The sequence below is a fragment of the Mus caroli genome, unplaced genomic scaffold (assembly GCF_978045245.1).
Source record: "Mus caroli unplaced genomic scaffold, Mus_caroli_1 scaffold_18, whole genome shotgun sequence".
In the NCBI taxonomy this organism is placed as follows: Eukaryota; Metazoa; Chordata; class Mammalia; order Rodentia; family Muridae; genus Mus; species Mus caroli.
In genome coordinates, this window is record NW_028227273.1 from 76,400,879 (window position 1) to 76,422,388 (window position 21,510).

The window sequence follows — 21,510 nt, forward strand, 5'->3', positions numbered from 1 at the left end:
GGTCCATTCAATCTTTGGCTCTTGGTGTCTTTATCTGTCTGAGTCAGTTAGTGGGTGGAAACGCTAAGAGAACAGACAAGCGAGACTCTTCAAGCATAACAGAGTATCATGAATAGTGTCAGGGATTGGTGCTTCCCCACGGGAGGGTTCTCAAGTTGGGATGGTTATTGGTTGTCCATTCCCTCAGTCTCTGCTCCATCTCCAATCTCTGCATTTTTTATGGACAGAAAATTTTTGGGTCAAAAGGTTTGAGATCATATAAATCTTACAATTAGACTTGGACTCGTGATCTATAATATGACCCTATACATGATTCCTTTAAATCCCTAGATCTACCCTGATCCCATACATTGTGCTCCACCCTACTACAGTTGACACGCTTCAGAGTACTCCTATCTCTTTTGCTTAGCCCAGGAGACATATCGTGTAAAACAACCTAGCTTACCCTGTGTCCACCTGACTTTATCTTATGCCATGTTAAATGTTTAGGAGTTATGCTTCTTTCACATATTATGTTCTGTCATAACCTGCTGTTTCCATATCACATACAGAAATAACAAAAATTCCACATGCACAAGTCACAACAAAAATGAAAAATCATTGTTTTCTAGGATGAATGACAATCTGCATGTAAGGCACACATATTTGAGAACTTGTAGCAAATATGTAGTAATTTGCCAGCAGTAATTAAGGAGAAGATCAAAAGGAGCAGATGATCTTCCTGAGATGGTTTCTCCATGGACTATAAAGTCATGATGGATTTGCTCTTCTCAGTAAGGCTGAAGAGACTACATTTGAGAAAAGATTCCTTCTATTAATATACATTTGCTGATAATATATATAACAGTTGCTATGAATTAGCCCACCCTTATGAGAAGATTTCTTCAGAACAAGATGTCCATAAACATGCAAGAAGCCTATAAAAATCCAAATAAACTGGAGCAGAAATGAAATTCCTCCCGACACATAATAATTAGAACAACAAATGCACTAAACAAAGAATATTAAAAGCAGTAAGGGAAAATGGTCAAGTAACATATAAAGGCAGACTTATCAGAATTACACCAGACTTCTCACCAGAGACTATGAAAGCCAGAAGATCCTAGGCAGATGTCATACAGACCCTATGAGAACACAAATGCCAGCCCAGGCTGCTGTTCCCAGCAAAACTTTCAAGTACCATAGACAAAGAGCACAAGAGATTTCATGACAAAACAAAATTTACACAATATCTTTCCACAAATCCAGCCCTCCAATGGAGAATGGATGGAAAAAATCAAAAGAAGGAGGGAAACTACACCCTAAAAAAATGCAAGAAAGTAATCTTTCAACAAACCCAGAAGATAGCCACAACAATATAATTTCAACTCTGACAAGGAAATTAACAGGAAGTAACAATCACTTTTCCTTAATATCTCTTAACATCAATGAACTCAACTAGCCAATAAAAAGACGTAAACTAACAGACTAGATATACAAACAGGACCCAGCATTTTGCTGCATACAGGAAGTGCACCTCAGTGAAAAAGATAGACACTCCATCATAGTAAAAGGCTGGAAAACGTTTTTCCAAGCAAATTGTCCCAAGAAACAAGCTGGAGTATCCATTCTCATAATAAGCAAAATCAACTTTCAACTAAAATAACACATACATCTATGGTTTACATGAGAAGATGAGATGCATGGTTATAACAAATAAATGTGTTTAAGAAGAAGCCAAGAAGGATGGAATCCACGTGAACACAGTACCAGTAACATAGGCAACTAGAAGAAATGAAAACAGAACCAAATACTCCAGACTATTCACCTCAATATGTCAAATGACCCCTCCACAAAATGCTTTTCAGTTGGAAAAGACATGATATCTGAATGCATTTAGGTGCAGCAGATTATAGTTAAAACATTCCAGGTCTTAAATAGTTTTGGAAACCTGAGTATATAATGTCCTCTAAGACTTTTGCTGTCCTTGGAAGGAATGAGGGCAGTCTTTAAGATACCCATGCTTCCCAAACTAATTAGTAACATCTATGGTATCTACCCTGGATTTGCCTGAAGTAAACACATGGGAGCTTCTTTGAAGGATGCTGAAAATCTAGAGAGGAAAACCAAATAGAAACATCATATTACAATTTATGGTTATCAAATTACACCAGATTTTCAAAGCAATAATAAAGATTGCATTTGTTCTTCTCCAACTCCTTCACCCTTTCTAAAACAATCATATACTACCAATACGCATTCTATGATTGAATACATTAAGATTCAAAGAATTTAAGAGTGAGTTCTGAAATTCTTAACTGTGGAAGAAGAGGACAAATGGGTGCAATTGATGATTCAAAGTACAACTGACTTAAAAATCAGTGATACGATAGAAACAGATGTATAAAAGTTGGAGTCTTAGACAGGTGCACTTAACACATAAAATGAGCAGAGTGCATAGAAACAAACAGTTATCTAGAACTAATTGCTATTCTGGGTCTTTTGTTGTTGTATATCAATTTGAGGATTTTATTTGTGTTTAGGGAAAGAATGAGATGACGATGTTGATTGTGATTTCACTGAATCAGTAAATTGTTTTGCTAGGAAGGTCTTTTTCCACAATGTTAATTCTACCAAGCTGTATGCTTTAGAGGCCTTCAAATTCAAATTCACATAGTGATATGTGAATCTTTTCACCATTTTTACCAATCAAATAAAGGCTAGAGCCTGTGATTGGGCAGCATAAGTTAAAAATGGGGGGGCGGGGGGTAGCTAGAGCGCAGGGTCTGCTGACACCCGCCAGCTAACCACGACCCCCGCCACAGGATTTTGAGACTGCTGGTGAGTGGAACACAGCTTCTGCTCCAATCCAATTGCCCGCGGGACCTGAGACTGCATTAGTTAGGGAAGCAGAAACCGGCCTGAGTAGGGCCACAAGCCTCTTCCGGTCAGAAAAGCACCAGGGTAGCTAGGGCGCAGGGTCTGCGGACACTCGCCAGCTACCCACAACACCCGCCACAGGATCTTAAGACTTCTGGTGAGTGGAACACAGCTTCTGCTCCAATCCAATTGCCCGCGGGACCTGAGACTGCATTAGTTAGGGAAGCAGAAACCGGCCTGAGTAGGGCCACAGGCCTCATCCGGCCGGACCAGCACCGGGGCAGCTAGAGCGCAGGGTCGGCTGACACCCGCCAGCTACCCACGACCCCCGCCACAGGATTTTGAGACTGCTGGTGAGTGGAACACAGCTTCTGCTCCAGTCCAATCACGCGGGACCTGAGACTGCTTTGGTAGGGGAGGCAGAAATCCGGCCTGAGTAGGGCCACAAGCCTCTTCCGGTCAGAAAAGCACCAGGGTAGCTAGGGCACAGGGTCGGCTGACACTCGCCAGCTAACCACAACACACACCACAAGATCTTAAGACTTCTGGTGAGTGGAACACAGCCTCTGCTCCAATCCAATTGCGTGCGGGACCTCAGACTGCATTAGTTAGGGAAGCAGAAAACCGGCCTGAGTAGGACCACAGGCCTCTTCCGGCTGGACCAGCACCGGGGTACCACCAGTTACCCACGACCCCTGCCACAGGATTTTGAGACTACTGGTGAGTGGAACACAGCTTCTGCTCCAATCTTTAAACAGTGACAATGACAACAACTAACCCCAGAGATTACCAGATGGCGAAAGGTAAACGTAATAATCTTACTAACAGAAACCAAGACCACTCACCATCATCAGAACCCACAACTCCCACTTCGCCCAGTCCAGGGCACCCCAACACACCGGAAAAGCTAGACACGGATCTAAAAGCATATCTCCTGATGATGGTAGAGGACTTCAAGAAGGACTTTAATAACACACTTAAAGAAATACAAAGGAACACTGGTAAACAGGTAGAAGACAGTAAAGAGGAAGCACAAAAATCCCTTAAAGAATTGCAGGAGAACACTGCTAAAGAGTTACAAATCCTTAAAGAAAAACAGGATAACATAATCAAACAGGTAGAAGTCCTTAATGAAAAACAGGAAAACACATCCAAACAGATGAAGGAAATGAACAAAACCATACTAGACCTAAAAAGGGAAGTAGACACAATAAAGAAAACCCAAAATGAGGAAACACTGGAGATAGAAACCCTAGAAAAGAAATCTGGAACCATAGATACCAGCATCAGAAACAGAATACAAGAGATGGAAGAGAGAATCTCAGGTGCACAAGAATCCATAGAGAACATCGGCACAACAATCAAGGAAAATGTATAATGCAAAAAGATCCTAACTCAAAACATCCAAGAAATACAGGACACAATGAGAAGACCAAACCTACGGATAATAGGAGTGGATGAGAATGAAGATTTTCAACTCAAAGGACCAGCAAACATCTTCAACAAAATTATAGAAGAAAACTTCCCAAATCTAAAGAAAGAGATGCCCATGAACATACAAGAAGCCTACAGAACTCCAAATAGACTGGACGAGAAAAGAAATACCTCCCGACACATAATAATCAGAACAACAAATGCGCTAAATAAAGATAGAATACTTAAAGCAGTAAGAGAAAAAGGCCAAGTAACATATAAAGGCAAGCCTATCAGAATTACACCAGATTTTTCACCAGAGACTATGAAAGCCAGAAGATCCTGGACGGATGTTGTACAGACACTAAAAGAACACAAATTCCAGCCCAGGCTACTATACCCAGCCAAACTCTCAATTAACATAGATGGAGAAACCAAAGTATTCCACGACAAAACCAAATTCACACATTATCTCTCCACGAATCCAGCCCTTCAAAGGATAATAACAGAAAAAAACCAATACAAGGACAGGAACCACGCCCTAGAAACAACAAGAAGGTAATCCCTCAACAAACCTAAAAGAAGACAGCCACAAGAACAGAATGCCAACTTTAACAACAAAAATAACAGGAAACAACAATTACTTTTCCTTAATATCTGTTAATATCAATGGACTCAACTCCCCGATAAAAAGACATAGACTAACAAACTGGCTACACAAACAAGACCCAACATTTTGCTGCTTACAGGAAACTCATCTCAGAGAAAAAGATAGACACTACCTCAGAATGAAAGGCTGGAAAACAATTTTCCAAGCAAATGGTATGAAGAAACAAGCTGGAGTAGCCATTCTAATATCTGATAAGATTGAATTCCAACCCAAAGTCATTAAAAAAGACAGGGAGGGACACTTCATACTCATCAAAGGTAAAATCCTCCAAGTGGAACTATCAATCCTGAATATCTATGCTCCAAATACAAAGGCAGCCACATTCATTAAAGAAACTTTAGTAAATCTCAAAGCACACATTGCACCTCATACAATAATAGTGGGAGACTTCAACACACCACTTTCACCAATGGACAGATCATGGAAACAGAAACTAAACAGGGACACAGTGAAACTAACAGAAATTATGAATCAAATGGATCTGGCAGATATCTACAGAACATTCTATCCTAAAACAAAAGGATATGCCTTCTTCTCAGCACCTCATGGTACCTTCTCCAAAATTGACCACATAATTGGTCACAAAACAGGCCTCAACAGATACAAAAATATTGAAATTGTCCCATTCATCCTATCAGATCACCATGGACTAAGGTTGATCTTCAATAACAAAATAAATAATAGAAAGCCAACCTTCACGTGAAAACTGAACAACACTCTTCTCAATGATACCTTGGTCAAGGAAGGAATAAAGAAAGAAATTAAGGACTTTCTGGAGTTTAATGAAAATGAAGCCACAACATACCCAAACTTATGGGACACACTGAAAGCATTTCTAAGAGGAAAGCTCATAGCTCTGAGTGCCTCCAAAAGGAAACTAGAGAGAGAACACATTAGCAGCTTGACAACATACCTAAAAGCACTAGAACAAAAGGAAGCAAATTCACCCAAGAGGAGTAGACGGCAGGAAATAATCAAACTCAGGGGCGAAATCAAACAAGTGGAAACAAGAAAAACTATTCAAAGAATCATCCAATCAAGGAGCTGGATCTTTGAGAAAATCAACAAGATAGATAAACCCTTAGCCAGACTCACTAGAGGGCACAGGGAAAGCATCCTAATTAACAAAATCAGAAATGAAAAAGGAGACATAACAAAAGATCCTGAAGACATCCAAAACACCATCAGATCCTTCTACCAAAGGCTATACTCAACAAAACTGGAGAACCTGGATGAAATGGAGAAGTTCCTAGATAGATACCAGGTACCAAAGTTGAATCAAGATCAGGTTAATGATCTAAACAGCCCTATATCCCCCAAAGAAATAGAAGCAGTCATTAATAGTCTCCCAACTAAAAAAAGCCCAGGACCAGATGGGTTTAGCAGAGTTCTATCAGACCTTCAAAGAAGATCTAATCCCAGTTCTTCACAAACTATTCCACAAAATAGAAACAGAAGGTACTCTACCCAACTCATTCTATGAAGCCACAATTACTCTGATACCTAAACCACAAAAAGACCCAACAAAGATAGAAAACTTCAGAACAATATCCCTTATAAATATTGATGCAAAAATCCTCAATAAAGTTCTTGCTAACCGAATCCAAGAACACATCAAAACAATCATCCATCCTGACCAAGCAGGTTTTATCCCAGGGATGCAGGGATGGTTCAATATACGGAAATCCATCAACGTAATCCAGTATATAAACAAACTCAAAGACAAAAACCACATGGTCATCTCGTTAGATGCGGAAAAAGCATTTGACAAGATCCAACACCCATTCATGATAAAAGTCTTGGAAAGATCAGGAATTTAAGGCCCATACCTAAACATGATAATAGCAATCTACAGCAAACCAGTAGCCAACATCAAAGTAAATGGTGAGAAGCTTGAAGCAATCCCTCTAAAATCAGGGACTAGACAAGGCTGTCCACTTTCTCCATACCTATTCAACATTGTACTTGAAGTCCTAGCCAGAGCAATTGAACAACAAAAGGAGATCAAAGGGATACAAATTGGAAAAGATGAAGTCAAAATATCACTTTTTGCAGATGATATGATAGTATATATAAGTGACCCTAAAAATTCCACCAGAGAACTCCTAAGCCTGATAAACATCTTCGGTGAAGTAGCTGGATATGAAATTAACTCAAACAAATCAATGGCCTTTCTCTACAGAAAGAATAAACAGGCTGAGAAAGAAATTAGGGAAACAACACCCTTTTCAATAGTCACAAATAATATAAAATATCTTGGCGTGACTCTAACTAAGGAAGTGAAAGATCTGTATAATAAAAACTTCAAGTCTCTGTAGAAAGAAATTATAGAAGATCTCAGAAGATGGAAAGATCTCCCATGCTCATGGATTGGCAGGATCAACATTGTAAAAATGGCTATCTTGCCAAAAGCAATCTACAGATTCAATGCAATCCCCATCAAAATTCCAAATCAATTCTTCAACAAATTAGAAAGGGCAATCTGCAAATTCATCTGGAATAACAAAAAACCTAGGATAGCAAAAACTCTTCTCAAGGATAAAAGAACCTCTGGTGGAATCACCATGCCGGACCTAAAGCTCTACTACAGAGCAATTGTGATAAAAACTGCATGGTACTGGTATAGTGACAGACAAATAGACCAATGGAATAGAATTGAAGACCCAGAAATGAACCCACACACCTATGGTCACTTGATCTTCGACAAGGGAGCTAAAAACATCCAGTGGAAGAAAGACAGCATTTTCAACAAATGGTGCTGGCACAACTGGTTGTTAACATGTAGAAGAATGCGAATTGATCCATTCCTATCTCCTTGTACTAAGGTCAAGTCTAAGTGGATCAAGAAACTTCACATAAAACCAGAGACACTGAAACTTATAGAGGAGAAAGTGGGGAAAAGCCTTGAAAATATGGGCACAGGGGAAAAATTCCTGAATAGAACAGTAATGGCTTGTGCTGTAAGATCGAGAATTGACAAGTGGGACCTCATGAAACTGCAAAGCTTCTGTAAGGCTAAAGACACCATCAATAAGACAAAAAAACCACCAACAGATTGGGAAAGGATCTTCACCTATCCTAAATCAGATAAGGGACTAATATCCAATATATATAAAGAACTCAAGAAGGTGGACTCCAGAAAGTCAAATAACCCCATTAAAAAATGGGGCTCAGAACTGAACAAAGAATTCTCACCTGAGGAATACCGAATGGCAGAGAAGCACCTGAAAAAATGTTCAACATCCTTAATCATCAGGGAAATGCAAATCAAAACAACCCTGAGATTCCACTTCACACCAGTCAGAATGGCTAAGATCAAAAATTCAGGTGACAGCAGATGCTGGCGAGGCTGTGGAGAAAGAGGAACACTCCTCCATTGTTGGTGGGATTGCAAGCTTGTACAACCACTCTGGAAATCATTCTGGCAGTTCCTCAGAAAATTGGACATAGTACTACCGGAGGATCCAGCAATACCTCTCCTGGGCATATATCCAGAAGATGTCCCATCTGGTAAAAAGGACACATGCTCCACTATGTTCATAGCAGCCCTATTTATAATAGCCAGAAGCTAGAAAGAACCCAGATGTCCCTCAACAGAGGAATGGATACAGAAATTATGGTACATAATTATGGGTAGCTGGCGAGTGTCAGCCGACCCTGCGCCCTACCTACCCCGGCGCTTTTCTGACTGGAGAGGCTTGTGGCCCTACTGAGGCCGGATTTCTGCCTCCCCAACCAAAGCAGTCTCAGGTCCCGAGTGATTGGACTGGAGCAGAAGCTGTGTTCCACTCACCAGCAGTCTCAAAATCCTGTGGCAGGGGTCGTGGGTAGCTGGTGGGTGTCAGCCGACCCTGCGCTCTAGCTACCCTGGTGCTGGTCCGGCCGAAAGAGGCCTGTGGTCCTACTGAGGCCGGTTTTCTGCTTCCCTAACTAATGCAGTTTTAGGTCCCGCGCGCAATTGGAATGGAGCAGAAGCTGTGTTCCACTCACCAGAAGTCTTAAGATCCTGTGGCGGGTGTTGTGGGTAGCTGGCGAGTGTCAGCCGACCCTGCGCCCTAGCTACCCCGGTGCTTTTCTGACCAGAGAGGCTTGTGCCTCAGCTATTAAAAAGAATGAATTTATGAAATTCCTAGCCAAATGGATGGACCTCGAGGGCATTATCTTGAGTGAAGTAACACAATCACAAAAGAACTCACACAATATGTTTTCACTGATAAGTGGATATTAGCCCAAAACTTAGGATACCCAAGATATAAGATACAATTTGCTAAACACATGAAACTCAAGAAGAATGAAGACCAAAGTGTGGACACTGTGCCCCTTCTTAGCATTGGGAACAAAACACCCAGGGAAGGAGTTACAGAGACAAAGTTCGTAGCTGTGATGAAAGGATGGACCATTTAGAGACTGCCGTATCCAGGGATCCATCCCATAATCAGCTTCTAAACGCTGACACCATTGCATACACCAGCAAGATTTTGCTGAAAGGACCCAAATATAGCTGTCTCTTGTGAGAAGATGCCGGGGCCTAGCAAACACAGGAGTGGATGTTCACAGTCAGCTATTGGATGTATCACAGGGCTCCCAATGGAGAAGCTATTGAAAGTACCCAAGGAGCTAAAGGGATCTGCAACCCTATTGTTGGAACAACATGATGTACTAACCAGAACCCTGGAGCTCTTGTCTCTAGCTGCATATGTATCGAAAGATGGCCTAGTCGGCCATCAATGGAAAGAGAGGCCCATTGGACTTGCAAACTTTATATGCCCCAATATAGGGGAATGCCAGGGCCAAAAGAATGGGAATGGGTGGGTAGGGAAGTGGTGGGTGCTATGGGGGACTTTTGGGATAGCATTGGAAATGTAATTGAGGAAAATATGTAATAAAAATATTAAAAATTAAAAAAATAAAAATAAAAAAATAAAAATGGGATGGGAGGTCTGAAAGAGTGAGGGGGAAGAGAATATGGAGCAAGGGTATCATAGCTGGGAGATAGTTTGGTGTGGTGATAGAGCTGCCTGATGTAGACTTATAGCTTATAAATTTAATAACTGAAGTGTGTGTTTTTAATACGAGTTTATTGGGAGCGAAAATTACTGCAACAACTGGTGCACTAATGTCTCTCTTGGAACCCTCTAACCTGAGATAAAAGTCCTCCCTCCCACTATAAATAAATAAATAAACAAACAAACAAACAAACAGCTAGGTCTGTGCTTTAAAACTGCAGCCCCGGGTAATAATCACTGAGTGGGTTTAAACGGTTTATAGAGAGGTACTGAAAAGCTCCCTCCTAAAGTCACAATGTGGCTGGGCATTGCTATAGCCTAAAAGAAGAACCAAGGACTCTGGGGTGATATTGCCCATAGAATGGCCTTCAACAGCTGAGATTTGACAGCTGAAAAAACAGTATTCAATCTTCTAAAGCTTTCTCACTGGCATAGCAAGCTTATCTGGGCATCTTTGCTCCAGGCAGGCTTCCCTTGCAGGCTTACACTTTTTTCCCCTAAGTCCAAACAGGATGCAAAACAGTCAGACTGGCTCTACCAACTGAGATTTGAGTGCAAATGCAGCAGGCAAGGGCAGGATAGTCCAAGAGTGTACTGCAGTGTCCCGAGGTGAACAGCAGAGGGAGACAAAGGTACAACAAGCTCTGGATCAGGAAACAAGATAATTTTCAGATACTAGCTGTCTCTTGTGAGACTATGCTGGGGCCTAGCAAACACAAAAGTGGACACTCACAGTCAGCTATTGGATTGATCACAGGGCCCCCCAAAGGAGGAACTAGAAAAAGTACCCAAGGAGCTAAAGGGATCTGCAACCCTATAGGTGGAACAACATTATGAACTAACCAGTACCCCGGAGCTCTTGACTCTAACTGCATATGTATCAAAAGATGGCCTAGTCAGCCATCAGTGGAAAGAGAGGCCCATTGGACATGCAAACTTTATATGCCCCAGTACAGGGGAACGCCAGGGCCAAAAAGTGGGAGTGGGTGGGTAGAGGAGTGGGTGGGTGAGTGTGTGGGGGACTTTTGGGATAGCATTGGAAATGTAAATGAGGAAAATACCTAATAAAAAATTAAGGCCGACGCTCCGGATGTTTTTGCTAAGATCTAGGCGGCCTCACTCTTCGCGTCAGCAAGCTACCGAGGCGATGGCAGCCCAGAAGATCAATGAGGGGCGGGAGCATCTGGCCAAGGCAGAGAAGTGCCTGAAGACTGGTTTTTTGAAGTGGAAGCCAGATTATGACAGTGCTGCTTCTGAATATGGAAAAGCAGCTGTTGCTTTTAAAAATGCCAAACAATTTGAGCAAGCAAAGGATGCCTGCCTACGGGAAGCTGTTGCCCATGAAAATAACAGGGCTCTTTTTCATGCTGCCAAAGCTTATGAGCAAGCTGGCATGATGCTGAAGGAGATGCAGAAGCTGCCTGAGGTGGTGCAGCTGATCGAGAAAGCCAGCATGATGTACCTGGAGAATGGGCACCCCTGACACAGCAGCCATGGCCCTGGAGCGAGCCGGAAAGCTCATAGAGAATGTAGACCCAGAAAAGGCTGTACAGCTGTATCAGCAGACTGCCAATGTGTTTGAAAATGAGGAGCGCCTCCGACAGGCAGTTGAACTCCTAGGAAAGGCCTCCAGACTGCTGGTACGAGGGCGGAGGTTTGATGAAGCTGCACTGTCTATTCAGAAAGAGAAAAATATTTATAAGGAGATTGAGAACTACCCAACTTGTTATAAGAAAACAATTGCTCAGGTCTTAGTTCATCTACACAGAAATGACTATGTGGCTGCAGAGAGGTGTGTCAGGGAAAGCTACAGCATACCAGGCTTTAATGGCAGTGAAGACTGTGCAGCGCTGGAACAGCTCCTGGAGGGATATGACCAGCAAGACCAAGACCAAGTGTCCGAAGTCTGCAACTCGCCCCTTTTCAAATACATGGACAATGATTACGCTAAGCTGGGCCTAAGCTTGGTGGTCCCAGGAGGAGGAATCAAGAAGAAGTCCCCTGCGACACCCCAGGCCAAGCCTGATGGTGCTGCCGGCACAGCTGCCGAAGAGGAGGAAGACGAGTACTCGGGAGGCCTGTGCTAGTACCCTGCCTACAGAGATGAGGAGATGAGGAGACGGGAATCCTGACACGCCATTTTCGTGGAATTAGGACTCATTTTGTGGGCATCTGCTTCACTGAAGTTCTGATGTTGAATGTTAATATATATGAAGTTTCAGGTTACCATTTCCCCAAACCAGCCGTTGTATCTACTACCTGTGAAGCAGTTTCTCCTTTCCATTGCAAGCAGAAGACACTGTCATATTTTAATAATTGATTTTAAAATCTATAGGCCAAATTCTAGATAAATTATATCATAAGTAAAGCAGGAAATAGGTATACTTAGTCTTTTCTCTTGGGTTCTTGTAATTTATTGTTAGATAATTTTCTTTGCATTTTATTTAATGTCACTTCTGAACGTGCTGGGGTTTTGGTAAAAAGTAATAATTTCAAACTGGTCTGGTTCTTTCGATGTTGTCACTTGGTGCCCACGCATGTCCCCACTAAGAGTGTCAGCAGTGCCAAAGAGAGAGGCAGACAGTGCGTCCTCAGCAGACACTCCTCCAGACTCTTCATTAGAGGTCTGACTGAGGAGACGGTGCATGGCCCCACCTGACCCCACTTATGTGACCATTGATGGGCACAGAGCGAGTGGGAATGTGGTTGTTCCCTCACAGGCTGTTTACATGTGTATGGAGTATCAGGCCCAGATTGGACGTGCTACTCAGTGACCTAGAAATGACACTGTCAGCTCCTCCCATTCTCTCTGTCCACTTGCATTGCACCCGAGCCTTGCTGGCACCATGGACCATGAAGAGGCAGAACAAAAACACGAGAGACTTTTTCTAGGAATATAAACCATAAGAATAAACAACATATTTCAATGAAGTGGGGCCTTGTCTCAAGGTGAAAAAGAAACTTATCCGTCAGCATATTAGATACATTCAAATTGTTGAGTCTTTTCAGAAACAAGCTTTGGACAAAAGCTTTATCATTTTTAGCTCAGTAGCCCTTGTGTGTGACTATAAAATATGGAAGTTAGCATATTAAAGCGCTGTTGTAAATGTCTTCAGCCCTCCCAAAGTATTGCTTTTTCTTTTTTCTTAACAACAAAAAGTATGACTGTTCAAACCTACTTGGCTCTTGACCAAAATAGGACTAGGTAAGACTATTTGTATTTATCTAGAATGACAGGTAACGCTCCTGCCAATCTAGAATGCATGCATTTCTTACCTCCAAAGTAATTTTGGTTTGGAGTTAATAAATTAACATGAGTTATGCTAGCTACTGCAAAAAATAAAAAGTTAGCCAAGAGGGAAAAAAACCTGGTTTTAAAGACATACATTTGGAGTGGGTTACCAGTCTTTTATACCGCACAGTTCTCCCATGGCTATTTCCTAAAAGTTAGTTTTGAAGCATTCCTCTTTTTACCCTCTATGGCTAAGGCCCATTCATGCTTCGTGAACTGACGGGGTTGCAAGCAGTAGTGCGTGCTAGAGGGTTGTGCTGAATGGAATAGGACTGTCACCACACTCCACCATGAATAAAGTATGCTGAGTCATGCTAGATTTCTGAAACCTAGGAAAAGCATTGCTAAGGTACTGGTCCCCTTGTTGTGGGAGTGCTCCTACAGACCCGCATCCTCTGCCAGGTGGGCCTGAGTGGCTGGGTGTCACTGAACAATCCCTGTGCAGATTACAGGTCTCACACAAAACACTAATGCAAGGTTTATGCTTTCCCCTAAGTTACCTCACCGTTCTTTTGGTCACCAGCTTATTCTCTTTAATTACATTGAGATTATGAATAAAGCGGTCTTCCAAATTTATATTTAAAAAGGGAATTGGTATTTCCAAGATCAATGTTATGTTTACCTTTCAATCCAACCAGAAATACTGGTGCTTGTTGAAGCAAATTAGCAGACTTTTAAAATCTATTTGACGTTACTCAAAAGTTACTTTAGACTGTGTTATGGCCCAGGTTATTCAATAAAACCGTGTGGAAGGTCGGTTTTACTCGTATCCACCATAAACAGCAATTCTCAGCACACTCTGAAGCAACAGTGAGCTTGGTTTAAACAGCAGAGTATTTAGACAGTGCCCGCCTCCCGCCACCATCAGGAGCCAGCGTGCAGGATTCAGAGCTCATTTTTTTCCTGTCAGGTTATTTTGCGTGGTGTCTCAGGAACATTTGTCCCTCGTGTGCACTTTTTATTTTTCTGCTTGTATTAAGTCTTTGTTCTTGTGAGCTTCCTCAGAAATGGAAAACGTGGTCTTCACAGCAAGCAGCGCTCTAGCGCCCTCCCTAGGAAAGCCTGCATGGGTTTGCTCAGAATCACCTAGTGTTTAGTGCCATTTTGTATTGAGTGAAGTCAGCCAGCAGAGCACATTTAATATATTGAATTTGTAAATATGCAGAGTATAGTATTTGTGTATGGAATCTGTGCATTATCATATTTTTTTCAGCTTTTTGGTGAATAAGATATTAATATGTCATCAATGGAAATTAGATGATTGCTTCTGAAGGAAGATAATTATGAAAATAAAATCCAAGACTGTGAAAAAAAATTAAAAAAAAAAAAGAAAACTAATCTCAGCTGGGCAATGGTGGCACATGCCTTTAATCCCAGAATTTGGAAGGCAGAGGCAGGCAGATTTCTCATTTCGAGGCCATCCTGGTCTACAGAGTGAGTTCCAGGACAGACAGGGATAAATCCTGTCTCAAAAAATAGACAACAACAACCCCCAAACCGGGCGTTAATAACAGCACTTGGGAGGCAGAGTCAGGCAGATTTCTGAGTTCAAGGCCAGCCTGGCCTACAAGTGAATTCCAGGACAGCTAGGACTATACAGAGATACCCTGTCTCGAAAAATAAATAAATAAATAAATAAATAAATAAATAAATAAATAAATAACAAAACAAAAAACAAAGAAAAAAATCAACGCTCCCCCCCAAGAAACAAAACCAAACAAAAAAACAAAACACCCAGCAACAACAAAAAACCCTAATCTGAATGATAAAAGTGTTATGGAATGCGAGGAGTGGGTGGGTGTACACCCTCATAGAAGCAGGAGAAAGAGGGATAGGATTAGGGGATTCCTGGGGGTGGGGATTGGGAAAGGGGATAACATTTAAAATGTAAATAAATAGAATATACAATAAAAAAGAAAGAAAAATGAGAAAAACAGTAAATACCTTTGGATTTTATGAAGGATATTTTGAATGAATGAACAGGGATGGATTTTTTAAAAAGGTTGACAGTTATAATTCTTACAATATTAAGTAGCTTATCTTCTCAGGAGGCAAAGCTCTAGATAAAAATTACAAGCCTTAGGAAAAGGGTTAGATGAAACCTTGGATTAGATGTTAAAACAAAAGATGCAGAATTTCATAGATCAGACTGAATGGGAAAGAGGCAACAATAAAATTTAGGAGCAGAGTCTAGAGGATAATTACTAAAACTAGTGAATCCAAACAAGATAGTGGCTATGATATCAGAATTACAACACAAAGAGAAATTAAAATCATGGAAGCAGGGTCCAGAGTAGAAGATACAGGAATATATAGAGTAGAAGGAACAGCACAAAGAGAAATTTAAGACCTGGCAACAGGATTCCGCCCAGACTGGTCTGCGCAGGGGAGAGTGTGGACTACAGAAACTAACAGATTCTGGGTCAGGCGTAAGCCACAGAGCTTCTGGGACAGACCATGTTTCAGGCTCCAGACACCCGGACACCTTCCATGCCTGAGGAGAGGTATCTGCCCTGACAGAGGAATTTTGCCACAGAATCTAGGGGAGACATCTTAGTACTCGGATCCCTCCAAGACTACTCTGCACAGGAGAGAGTGTGGACTACAGAAGCTAAACAGATTCTGGGACAAGCCCTGTTTCAGGGCTTCATCTTCTGCCAGGAGGTGGGTCTGAATGCCAGATATGTGTCCACCTTTCCTACAAGAGGAGAGCTTGCCTGCAGAGAGTGCTCTAACCACTGAAACTCAGAAGAGAGCTAGTCTTCCAGGTCTGCTGATAGAGGCTAACAAAATCACTAGAGGAACAAGCTCTAACCAGAGACAGCTATAAAAACTAACTCCAGAGATTACAAGTTGGCAAAAGGCAAATGTAAGAATCTTACTAACAGAATCAAGACCACTCACCATCATCAGAACCCAGCACTCCCACCTCAGCAAGACCAGAGTACCACAACACACCTGAAAAGCTGGACCCAGATTTAAAAGCTTATCTCATGATGATGGTAGAGGACATCAAAAAGGACTTTAATAACTCACTTAAAGAAATACAGGAAAACACTGCTAAACAGGTAGAAGACATTAAAGAGGAAGTACAAAAATACCTCAAAGAATTGCAGAAAAACACAACCAAACAGGTGATGGAATTGAATAAAACCAACCAAGACCTAAAAAGGAAAGTAGACAAAATAAAGAAAACCAAAAGTGAGGCAACACTGGAGATGGAAACCCTAGGAAAGAAATCTGGAAACATAGATGCGAGCATCAGCAACAGAATACAAGAGATGGAAGAGAGAATCTCAGGTGCAGAAAATTCCATAGAGAACATCGGCACAACAATCAAAGAAAATGGAAAATGCAAAAAGATCCAAACTCAAAACATCCAGTAAATCCAGGACACAATGAGAAGACCAAACCTACGGATAATAGGAGTGGATGAGAATGAAGATTTTCAACTCAAAGGACCAGCAAATATCTTCAACAAAATTATAGAAGAAAACTTCCCAAATCTAAAGAAAGAGATGCCCATGAACATACAAGAAGCCTACAGAACTCCAAATAGACTGGACCAAAAAAGAAATTCCTACCAACACATAATAATCAGGACAACAAATGCACTAAATAAAGATAGAATACTAAGAGAAGTAAGGGAAAAAGGTCAAGTAACATATAAAGGCAAGCCTATCAGAATTACACCAGACTTTTCACCAGAGACTATGAAAGCCAGAAGACCCTGGACAGAAGTTATATAGACACTAAGAGAACACAAATTCCAGCCAAGGCTACTATACCCAGCCATAAATTACCATAGATGGAGAAACCAAAGTATTCCATGTTAAACCAAATTCACACATTATCTTTCCACAAATCCAGCCCTTCAAAGGATAATAACAGAAAAAAAAAAAAAATACAAGGACGGAAATCACTTCCTAGAAAAAGCAAGAAAGTAATCCCTCAACAAACCAAAAAGAAGACAGCCACAAGGGCAGAATGCCAACTCTAACAACAAAAATAACAGGAAAGAACAATTACTTTTCCTTAATATCTCTCAATATCAATGGTTTCAACTCCCCAATAAAAAGACATAGACTAACAGACTGGCTACACAAACAGGACCCAACATTTTGCTGCTTACAGGAAACTCATCTCAGAGAAATAGATAGACACTACCTCAGAATGAAAGGTTGGAAAACAATTTTCAAAGCAAATGGTATGAAGAAACAAGCCAGAGTAGCCATTCTAATATCTGATAAGATTGACTTCCAACACAAAGTCCTCAAAAAAGACAAGGAGGGGCAATTCATTCTCACCAAAGGTAAAATCCTCCAAGAGGAACTATCAATTCTGAATATCTATGCTCCAAATAAAGGGCAGCCACATTCATTAAAGAAACTTCAGTAAATCTCAAAGCACACATTGCACCTCACACAATAATAGTGGGAGACTTCAACACGCCATTTTCACCAATGGACAGATTATGGAAACAGAAACTAAACAGGGGCACAGTGAAACTAACAGAAGTTATGAAACAAATGGATCTGACAGATATCTACAGAACATTTTATCCTAAAACAAAAGGATATACCTTTTTCTCAGCACCTCATGGTACATTCTCCAAAACTGACCACATAATTGGTCACAAAACAGGCCTCAACAGATACAAAAATATTGAAATTGTCCCATGCATCCTATCAGATCACCATGGACTAAGGTTGATCTTCAATAACAAAATAAATAATAGAAAGCCAACATTCATGTGGAAACTGAACAACACTCTTCTCAATGATACCTTGGTCAAGGAAGGAATAAAGAAAGAAATTAAGGACTTTTTAGAATTCAATGAAAATGAAGCCACAACATACCCAAACTTATGGAACACAATGAAAGCATTTCTAAGAGGAAAACTCATAGCTCTGAGTGACTCCAAAAAGAAACTAGAGAGAGCACACACTAGCAGCTTGACAACACACCTAAAAGCTGTAGAACAAAAGGAAGCAAATTCACCAAAGAGGAGTAGACGGCAGGAAATAATCAAACTCAGGGGCGAAATCAACCAAGTGGAAACAAGAAGAACTATTCAAAGAATCAACCAATCAAGGAGTTTGTTCTTTGAGAAAATCAACAAGATAGATAAACCCCTAGGCAGACTCACTAGAGGGCACAGAGAAAGCATTCTAATTAACAAAATCAGAAATGAAAAGGGAGACAACAACAGATCCTTAAGAAATCCAAAACACCATTAGATCCCTCTACAAAAGGCTATACTCAACAAAAATGGAGAACCTGGATGAAATGGACAAGTTTCTAGACAGATACCAGGTACCAAAGTTAAATCAAGATCAGGTTAATGATCTAAACAGTCTGTATCCCCTAAAGAAATAGAAGCAGTCATTAATAGTCTCCCAACCAAAAAAAGCCCAGGGCCAAATGTGTTTAGTGCAGAGTTCTATGAGACCTTCAAGAAGATCTAATCCCAGTTCTTCACAAACTATTCCACAAAATAGAAACAGAAGGTACTCTACCCAACTCATTCTATGAAGCCACAATAACTCTGATACTTAAACCACAAAAAGACCCAACAAAGATGGAGAACTTCAGACCAATTTCCCTTATGAATATCAATGCAAAAATCCTCAATAAACTTCTCACTAACTGAATTGAATCCAAGAACACATCAAAATAATCATCCATCCTGTCCAAGTAGGTTTTACCCCAGAGATGCAGGGATGGTGCAATATACGGAAATCCATCAACAAAATCCAGTACATAAACAAACTCAAAGACAAAAACCACATGATCATCTCGTTAGATGCAGAAAAAGCATTTGAAAAAATCCAACACCCATTCAAGATAAAAGGCTTGGAAAAATCAGAAATTCAAGGCCCATACCTAACCATGATAAAAGCAATATACAGCAAACCATTAGCCAACATCAAAGTAAATTTTGAGAAGCTGGAAGCAATCCCACTAAAATCAGGGACTAGACAAGGCTGTCCACTCTCTCCCTACCTATTCAACACTGTACTTGACGTCCTAGCCAGATCAATTAGACAACAAAAGGAGATCAAGGGGATGCAAATTGGAAAGGAAGAAGTCAAAATATCAATTTTTGCAGATGATATAATAGTATATATTAATGACCCTAAAAATTCCATCAGAGAACTTCTAAACCTTATAAACAGCTTCAATGAAGTAGCTGGATATAAAATTTACTCAAACAAGTTGATGACCATTCTGTAAACAAAGGATAAACAGGCTAAGAAAGAAAGTAGGGAAACAACACCTTTCTCAATAGTCACAAACAATATAAAATACCTTGGCGTGACTCTAACTAAAGAAGTGAAAGATCTGAATGATAAGAACTTCAAGTCTCTGAAGACAGAAATTAAAGAAGATCTCAGAAGATGTAAAGATCTCCCATGCTCATGGATTGGCAGGATTAACATTGTACAAATGGCTATCTTGTCAAAAGCAATCTACAGATTCAATAAAATCCAATCAAAATTCCAAATCAATTCTTCAAGGAATTAGAAAGGGCAATAGGCAGATTCATCTGGAATAACAAAAAACCTAGGATATGAAAACTCTTCTCAAGGATAAAAGAACATCTGGTGGAATCACCATGCCTGACCTAAAACTGTACTACAGAGCAATTGTGATTAAAAAAAAAAAATGCATGGTACTGGTATATCGACAGAATAGTAGACCAATGGAACAGAATTAAAAACCCTGAGATGAACCCACACACCTATGGTCACTTCATCTTTGACAAGGGGGCAAAAACCATCCAGTGGAAAAAAGATAGCATTTTTAACAAATGGTGCTGGCACAACTGGCAGTTATCATGTAGAAGAATGCGAATTGATCCATTCCTATCTCCTTGTACTAAGGTGAAATCTAAGTGAATTAAGGAACTCCACATAAAACCAGAGACACTGAAACTTATAGAGGAGAAAGTAGGGAAAAGGCTCGAAGATATGGGTACAGAGGGAAATTTCCTGAATAAAACAGCAATGGCTTGTGCTGTAAGATCCAGAATTCACAAATGGGACCTCATAAAGTTGCAAAGCTTCTGCAAGGTAAAAGACACTGTCAATAAGACAAAAAGACCACCAACTGATTGGAAAAGGATCTTTACCTATCCTAAATCAGATAGGGGACTAATATCCTATTAGAAGAACTCACGAAGGTGGACTCCAGGAAATCAAATAACCCCATTAAAAAATGGGGCTCGGAGCTAAACAAAGAATTCTCACCTGAGGAATACGGAATGGCAAAGAAGCACCTGAACAAATGTTCAACATCCTTAATCATCAGAGAAATGCAAATCAAAACAATCCTGAGATTCCACCTCACACCAGTCAGAATGGCTAAGATCAAAAATTCAGGTGACAGCAGATGCTGGCGAGGATGTGGAGAAAGAGGAACACTCCTCCATTGTTGGTGGGATTGCAAACTTGTACAACCACTCTGGAAATCAGTCTGGCGGTTCCTCAGAAAATTGGACATAGTACAACCGGAGGATCCCGCAATAACTCTTCTGGGCATATATCTCCAGAAGATGTTTCAACCGATAAGAAGGACACATGCTCAATATGTTAATAGAAGCTTTATTTATAATAAACAGAAGCTGGAAAGAACCCAGATGCCCCTCAACAGAGGAATGGATACAGAAAATGTGGTGCATTTACACAATGGAGTACTACTCAGCTATTAAAAAGAATTAATTTGATGCAGGGCGTGGTGGTGCATGCCTTTAATCCCAGATCTCTGGAGGCAGAGGCAGGCAGATTTCTGAGTTCGAGGCCAGCCTGGTCTACAAAGTGAGTTCCATGACAGCCAGGGCTATACAGATAAACCCTGTCTCAAAAAAGCAAAAAAAAAAAAAAAAAAAAAAAAGCAAAAAAAATGAATTTATCAAATTCCTAGGCAAATGGATGGACCTGGAGGACATCATCCTGAGTGAGGTAAACCAATCACAAAGGAACTCATACAATTGTACTCACTGATAAGGGGATAGTAGCCCAGAAACTTACGATACCCAAGATATAAGATACAATTTGCTAAACGCTTGAAAGTCAAGAAGAACAAAGACCAAGCCCCTTCTTAGAATTGGGAACAAAACACCCATGGAAGGAGTTACAGAGACAAAGTTTGGAGCTGTGACGAAATGATGGGCCATCTACAGACTGCCGTATCTGGGGTTCGATCCCATAATCAGCTTCCAAACACTGACACCATTGCATACACTATCAAGATTTTGCTGAAAGGAC

The 21,510-nt window shown here is 40.7% G+C and overlaps 1 pseudogene; it reads left to right on the plus strand.

Moving 5' to 3' along the window:
* The first annotated feature begins 11,033 nt into the window (after nucleotides 1-11,033).
* On the plus strand, nucleotides 11,034-14,047 carry LOC147000512 (gamma-soluble NSF attachment protein pseudogene; annotated as a pseudogene).
* Nucleotides 14,048-21,510: the final 7,463 nt, after the last annotated feature.